Below are 7,971 nucleotides of genomic sequence, written 5' to 3' on the forward strand. Positions count from 1 at the left end.
GGGTGGGTGGGGTAGGTGGGGTGGAATGAGGAAGAGGAGAGGTTGGAGTTCTCAGGTTCCAGGTTGGGGGTGGGGCAGGGAATATTCCAGAACTGCCACTGACCAGCAGTCCTGTGTGTGTGTGTGTGTGTGGGGGGGGGGGTCGGCCAGCAGAGTGGGGGTGGCCCTGCCTCACACCAGGTGCCTGCACAGGAGGCCTGGATCCTCAGCCACGGGGAGGGGCCCCACAGAGGGTGCGAGCCCAGGCTGGGCTCACCCCAGGACTGCGCTTGGGCTGGAGGCTGCCCTCCGCACTGCCTCATGCCCTCCAGAGGGGCCTGGGCTGGAGCCCCCAAACTTCACGGGGCAGGCCCCGACTCCAGGTTCCTCAGCTCAGGGTTGGACAGCAGGACAACCCTGTCCAGGGAGGAGCCCGGGAACGTGGGCACAGGGGGGAGGCCAGCAGAGGGAGGAGAGGGCACCGCCAGGGAGGCGGGTGCCAGGCAGAGGCAGGACCAGGAACCCGCTGGATGGGCCGCAGCCGGGACTGTCCTGCCCCCGGAGGACCACAGACACTGGGCACAGTCCCTCCGTCCTCCATGTGGACCAGGGCCAGCACATTCCAGGGACACACGCACACACACACACACACATTCATGCACGCACATGCACACACACATGCACATTCACACACACACACTTCCTTATTAGCCAGACAACTTGGCCAGCAAGCCCGGAAGCAGCTCTGGAGCCAGGCCCTAGCCCACGCTTGGCCTGGACCACAGGAGCCAAGTTCTCTGGGCTCTCTGCAGGGCCTCCTGGGACCTGGTAACAGGGAGGGTGGCAGGGTCCTGGGCATAGCCCCCACCCACCCCTGGGCCAGAATGACCAATGGCCAGAGCCCTGGGCCGGAAGCACCCAGGGTGTCCCCACCTCAGCCAGCCCCGTGGCCCCCAGCCTCCCCGACTGCACCCTCGTTGGGAGCGGCTCATCCCGACTCGGCCTTGGGAAGCTGACTCCAGCCCCCAGCCGCGGCCGGGCTCACAGGAACACGCACCAGGCCTGCCGGGCATGGAGTTCCTGCCAGGAAACTCTGACTTCCTGTCTCCGAACCTGGAAGCTCAGGGAGACCGCGTGGTGTCCGCCTCAGTGCCCCCCTGCACCTTGAGGAGGCTGCTCAGTCCTCCTGGGGCCTCCCCACGCGCTGCCCCACTCACCTCGGGTTTGCTGCCACTCAGAGTCCCCCCCCAGCCTTGCACCCAGGGTCTTCCCCGCTTTTTCTTGCAGACCATGGCCAGTCCAGGCCCCTGGGAACATGCAGTCACAGCGGGGCCAGGGGCCTGGCTTTATGGCTGACATTTACGTCACCCTCCCCAGCCTGGGAGTCACAGACAGCGCCCCGTTTCACAGCTGGAAAAACTGAGGCACAGAGAGGTGAAGGGCCTGGCCTACAGTCTCGTGGCTGGAAAGTGCAGAGCTAGGCCTGAACCCTGCCCCACGGCTGCAGGCCCCTTCCTGCCTGGCCCTGCACCTCACGGGATCCCTGTACACGGGGACAGCCCCCCTTGAAGGGCCCCTCACCACTGCCCAGGAGTGCTGGAGGTCATAAGACCAGCAGGTCATAATTATGCAAAAAGTCCTTTAGAAGGCTGATGGACCTTGGGGCTTTTTTTTTTTTTTTTTTTAAATATATTTTATTGATTTTTTACAGAGAGGAAGGGAGAGGGATAGAAAGTTAGAAACATCAACCAGCTGCCTCCTGCACACCCCCTACTGGGGACGCACCCAAAACCAAGGTACATGCCCTTGACCGGAATCGAACCTGGGACCACTGAGTCCACAGGCCAACACTCTATCCACTGAGCCAAACCGGTTTTGGCAACCTTGGGGCTTTTAGCAAGGGCTAAAAGCTATGCACCAATTGTTCTGTGGAGACAATGTTGGCTGAATGGCTCAGGGGTTCCCCTAACCTGATAATCTTTTACTGTTTACCAAACCTTACCTTTGAAATGTATGTTTGCTTTGCTAAAGGACAAAATCTATAATAAAAGCATAATATGCTAATTAGACCTTCTGGATGACCTTCTGGGGCTGCAAGAAAAAACTGGATCTCAGGTATTTGCCAGCAGCCAGGGGAAGGAAGGCCTACTCTTGCATGAATTTCGTGCATCAGGCCCCTAGTGTGTAAATAAAAAGCCGTGGGCCCGGAGATTCGGCGAGCCCGTTCCACTAGAGAAGGGTTTCCGCCTGGTTCCCCATGCCTTCTAAGTTTATATCTCCTGTCTAGTGTACCCATTTATGCACGGCCCTTCTCCAGATTCCTGAACCCTTGCTGCGAAAGACTGCAGCACAGGAGGGGAGAGGAGGGTGCTTGGTTCCCAGAGCAACCTGCTTCCCCAATCTCACTTCCTTCCTTTGCCACCACAAAGTCCCTTTAGGAACCCTACAGACCAGCCGGGGCCCCATGGTGGTCAGTGTCTGTTTGTGCTCAGGCCTCAGGGGAGGGACAGGGACCCGGCCTCCTCCTGCTCACTGCCCTTCCCCCTCCAGTCCGTGAGAGTGCTGGGCAGTGGCTCTGTCCTGGGCACCATGGCAACACAGAGTGCAGGGTGCCTTCCTGGGCCTCAGGGGGGATGTGCTGGGAGGTGGAGCTCCAAGGGTGGGTGCCACCAGGTCACAGCCCAGCCTCCCCGGAACCTCTACTGCAGTGACATGCTTGGAGGGGGGCAGACACGTGGACATGTCAGGCCCACACCTGGCCACTGCTCTCCTGGGGCCGTCCCCCTGCCAAGGCTGTGTACACCACACACCTATTAGCGGCTAGTAAAACGTGTTCCGTGTTTTCATCTGTGACTTTGGTATGTTTTGGATAGTGGTCCATTCACTTAGTTCAAGATTAAAGAGGTATAAGGAGGATATAAGGTAAAAAGTCTCCAGTTCCTCCCTCTGTGTCCTTCCCTGGGGGCGCCTGTGTGGTTGACGAGGGAAACCTGGATGGCCAAGAGCCTGCCTTTGCTGTGGCGGTTGGGGGCGGGGCAGTCCTCCAGCGGGGTAAGAATAAGTCCCCAAATAAGGGGATCTCTGGATCTTAGGGAAGAGGAATGCCCTGAGCCGTGGGGCTGTCAGCCACCGTGTGCCCGGCTCCCTCCATCCTTCTCTCCCTCCGTGCAGAGTTAGGAGTCAGCTTCTGGGTTCCGACGCCCCTGGCCTGGGATCCCAGCTCGGCACCTTCCCAGCTGTGTAACTCTGGGCAAGTGACTCCACCTCTCTGGGCTCTGTCTCCTGGGGTAAAATGGGGAGCATTCGTGCAAAAATGCAAATGTGGCTCATGAGGGCCTGGCTGGCAGCAGTGTCCGGAGCGGAGCAGGTGCTGCTGGCTGTATGCACGGGCACTGCAGCCTTCGCTGGCAAACCCAGAGCACGTGCCAGCCCACTTCCAGGAGGGAAGACGGAGGCCCCGGGGGTGAAGCCACATGTCTAAACACACCTATGTAGCCCGGCTGGTGCCGCTCAGGGGTTGAGCATTGACCTCTGAATGAGGAGGTCACTGCTCAATTCCCGGTCAGGGTACGCGCCCGGGTTGTGGGCTCCATCCCCAATGGGGGAGTGGGGGTGTGGGGGAGGGGTGTGCAGGAGGCAGACGATCAATGATTCTCTCTCATCGTTGATGTTTCTATCTCTCCCTCTCCCTTCCTCTCTGAAATCAATAAAAATCTATTAAAAAATAATAAAATAAAAACACCGGTGTGAGTGACGCCTTCCTTCTCCAAAGTCCAGACACCCCGAGCTCTCGAGTGTCGATGAGGAGGGGAGCCCAGCACGGAGGCTTTAGGCCCTTTACGTCTTTGGGGGGAAAAAGTCCCAGTATTTCATAATCTTGTTCATTCACTGAGTCTTCCCCCGCTCCCTCTGGAGCCCGGCCACATGGGGGACGGCGGGGGTGTGGGGGGGGTGAGTGCCGGCTGTGCTGGGACTGTCCTTAGGGCAGCCTCCTGGCCTCTGGGCCCTGGCCCGGCCACATGGGGGACGGGGAGGGGAGGTGGGGGAGAGAGTGAGTGCCGGCTGTGCTGGGACTGTCCTTAGGGCAGCCTCCTGGCCTCTGGGCCCTGGCCCAGCCACATGGGGGACGGGGAGGGGAGGGGGGGGAGAGAGTGAGTGCCGGCTGTGCTGGGACTGTCCTTAGGGCAGCCTCCTGGCCTCTGGGCCCTGGCCCAGCCGGCAGAGCCCTGGGATTCCCAGGAGAGTTCCTGCCTCTGCCATCGGGTGGAGTCCAGTGGAGAGCAACATGACTTACTGGAAATCATGCGGGCTAGGGGAAGGCTCCGCGGGCAGCCCAGGCCTGGCGGGACAGCAGCCTAACTTGGCCATTCTGCATCACCACCAAAAGCCATTGCATAAGCCCAGGCCTTTGTAGGGGAGAGTTTGGGGCTGGCGTGGAGAAGTCCCTGACTCCCTGGAGGGGCGGTTCCTCCAGGAAGCCCTTCTGCGCTGCACTCCGTGGAAGGCCAAGTATTGGGGTCCTCTTGCCCCATGGACCCTGCAGAAGCCATGTCTCCTCAGGCCTCAGTTTCCCCAACTGCCAGACAAAAAAGGAAGTGCGGGGCCTGGCTTCCTCCTGGGAGGGAGGGGAGGGGCTGCTTCACGTGGGGCAAGCGCCCCCGAGGGAGAGGGTGCCCGGGAGGGTGGCTCCTGGCCAGCTGTCCCGTGGCCCTGGGGAGGTCAGCTGACTCCGGCCCAGGACTGTGCAGCTGCAAGTGACCCCAGGCCAGTGACTTCTCCCACTGGCCACAGGCCCAGCCTCAAGGCCTCCATCTATCTGCGAGCTCCTTCGCTCTTCCCAGACTCAGTTTCCTCCTCTGTCATCATGGGGCACAAGGGCCCTGCCCAGTGCAGTTAGTGAGGGGGCAACCCCAGGGAACAAGAGGCCCCAGACAGGGTCCCCCGGTCAGGCGGCGGCCTGAGAAGTAGAGGGAGAAGCAGGAATGACGGGCCAGCCGTGGAAATGCAAGTCATCTCACAGAGGGAAGTGGGCCGGGCCTCGGGGAGGCTGGGCGACAGCCCGGTGCCCTGGCCTCCTGGTCCGGGGAGCCCACCCCACTGTCAGCACCCCCCAGTGCCCAAGGCCACTGCTAGTCCTCCGGGTGCAGCCGGCCCCACGACCCACAGCCCTTCATTCCTGAGACCCTCAGCCTCCGCTCTGAATGTGCCCCTCTGCCTTCCAGGCCCCTCTTTCCAGGAGCTTCTCCCCAGCAAGGTCCCCCTGCCCCCCCCCCCACAGTCCCAGCACAGCCGGCACTCACTACCCGCCCCCCCATGTGGCTGGGCCCCAGAGGGAGCGGGGGAAGACTCAGTGAATGAACAAGATTATGAAATACTGGGACTTTTTTCCCCCCAAAGGTGTAAACAAAGTGGAAGGCAGTAAAACCTCATTTCCGCATCTACGCGGTCTGGCCTGGCAGCCCCTCCGTGTGACTTAAGTACATAAAACTGCATTTCCACCTTGATCAACGCTGGGGGGAGCCATGTTTAGTGGGGCGCCCAGCAGGACAGGACCTGTCGGAAGGAGTGTGGTCAGTGTCCCCCTGTGGAAGGGGTAGATAGTGAGCGAGCACGCATCTCAGAAGCTGGCCGGACGGAAGCAGGGAACACGGCACAGCCCTCCGAACAGCCTGGGGCCTGTGAGGTCCAGGGAAGCGGCTGTCTGCCCCGGAGAGCGGACAGCAGGATCTGCGCTCCCCACGCGCAGGGCCGTGTTCACGCAGCCAAGAGGGGGCGGCAGCCCCGTGCCCACCGTGCGCAGGAATGAACAGTGGGCACTCAGTCGACAAAGGAAGGGAAGCCGACACGCCACGACAGGGATGAACCTTGGGGACATCACGCTAAGAGAAATAAGCCGGTGCCCCACGGACGGACACTGTATGATCCCACTTCCGTGGGGTACTTAGAATCGTCACGTGTACAGAGTGGAATGGTGGTCGCCAGGGGCTGGCGGAGGGGGAGGGGCTAGTGTTTGATGAGTTTCTCACGGTGAACAAAGTTCTCAGACGGCCCGGCGATGGCTGCACCACAGGGCGAAGGTGCTTGATGCCCGCCCAGCTGCACCCGTCCAGGATCAAAGGGTCCTTTTTGTTAAGCATCTGTGACCACAGGTCTAAGGAAAAAGTCAGCTGTCACTGCTGAGCAGAGGGGAGGGAGGCAGGGCCCTGGTCGCAGGTGAGAATCAGACCACCCACGGCTCCTGCCGCCACCCTCCTCGCAGCCGGAGCCCCGAGGGGAGGGGACGGGACAGGACTGGGAGGGAAGGGCCAGCAGCTGGCCAGCAGCACTCCCACCGCATCGGTGCTCCCTCCTGCTGAGGTGGATTCTTGGCTGGCCCGGCTGGCTCTCCCTGGACGCTGGCTCTCCCTGGACCGTCTGGCCTCTGGAGGACAGTTTCCTCATATTTCACGGAGTAAGAATAGCTCCTGTCCTGTCAGCCCCCCTCCCCCAGCTGTCATCCACGGCCTCAGTGCGGCCCATTCGAGAGGATTTCCCTCGCGCTGGGGCTTCAGGTACACGCCCTTTGCCCTCGGGAAGTGACTGGTGCAACACACAAGGGCAAGGCAGCTTCCCCCCCCCCCCCGCCGCTCAACCCCCCACCCCCGAACCCCCACCCCCACCCGCTGGCCCTGGCGCTGCTCAGGTGAAGCGGGGAGAAGGGGGCAGGTGGCCCGGGCGGCCGGGACGAGGCTGCGGCCTGTGGAGTGTCATTCCTGCCCCTGCCCACCGGGACCTCCCTCCGCCCTCGCGGCGGGCGTTTCACCCGTGTCCCAATCTGTGGGCGAGGCGGCAGGTGGACCGGAAAGCAGGTTTGCACAACCAGGCCGCGGGCCGGGGTTCATCCCCAGGGTCTCTGGCAGGCTGGATGGCCTTGGGGGCCTGGCCTTTCGTCTCCCCATTCGTCTGTGGAGCAGAGGGGATGACCTCCCAGCACCCCCCTCGGTTGGCTTCTCTGAAAAATGCGGGCGTCAGGGAGAGAAAGGGTGGGGTCCACCTTACTGTCGCTCCTGAAGCCCCTCCCCTCCTCCCAAGCCCCCCAGGGACAGGGTCGAGGTCCAAGCCCAAGCCTGGCACTCCCACCCAAGAGGAAGAGGAAGTTCTCCGTTCCCAGGGGCACCCCCAACTCCCATGCCCCGCCGCCCCGCCACCCTCCCAGGCCCTCGGAGGTGGAGGGGTCAGGGAGCAAACAAGAGGGGGCGGGGCAGGGGCAGCAAAAGGGAAGCGGGGCTCCGCCGGGAAATTCCTGAATGACTGACTGCCTGTCTGTCCTTTCCAGAGGGCGGGACTCCTGGCCTGCGCCAGAGCGAGGGGGTGCTCTCCGCCAGCACCCTCTCCCCACCCCACAACAGACCTAGGCAGCCGGGCTGAGAGGGGAAACTGAGGCCCAGAGAGGGGGGTGAGCTGCTCGAGGCCGCACGGGGAGGACAGAGCCGGGCTGAGGGACGCTGCAGCCCACGCCGCCTGGGTCCTGGCTTTGGGCCCCAGGAGCCCGGCCCGGCCCGGCCCGGCCCGGGTCCCAGAAGGGAAAGCCCTTCAGCGGGGGTTCTGCGGGTCCGGGTGTGGATTCCGCTCCGCCGTTCGGCCTGCGTGCCCTCGGGCACCTCCCCCTTTCCGGGGACCTGACCACGAGGCAGGCCGCACCCCGCCCCGGGGCTCCGTCCGCAGCGACCGCTGCAGCCCCCCCCCCCAGGACGCCTCCTCCAGGACGCCCTCCGCGCCCCTGTGAGGCCACAGTGCCACCGGAGTGGGATGCGCTCGTGGCCCAGAGCGTCAGGGTGGGACTGTCCGGCACCCCGAGTGTGGGGAGGGGCTCCCAGAGCTTGGGGTGGGGCGGGTTCTGTGACGCGGAGACGTGGCCCTGAGCTGGGGGGCGAGGGGCCGGGGGAGAGGGAGGGGGAGGGGCCTCCAGCCAGCCAATCAGGAGCAGCCGTTGCACAATGGGTGGGAGCCGGG

This window comes from Cnephaeus nilssonii, assembly GCF_951640355.1.
Source record: "Cnephaeus nilssonii genome assembly, chromosome: 4".
Lineage (NCBI taxonomy): Eukaryota > Metazoa > Chordata > Mammalia > Chiroptera > Vespertilionidae > Cnephaeus > Cnephaeus nilssonii.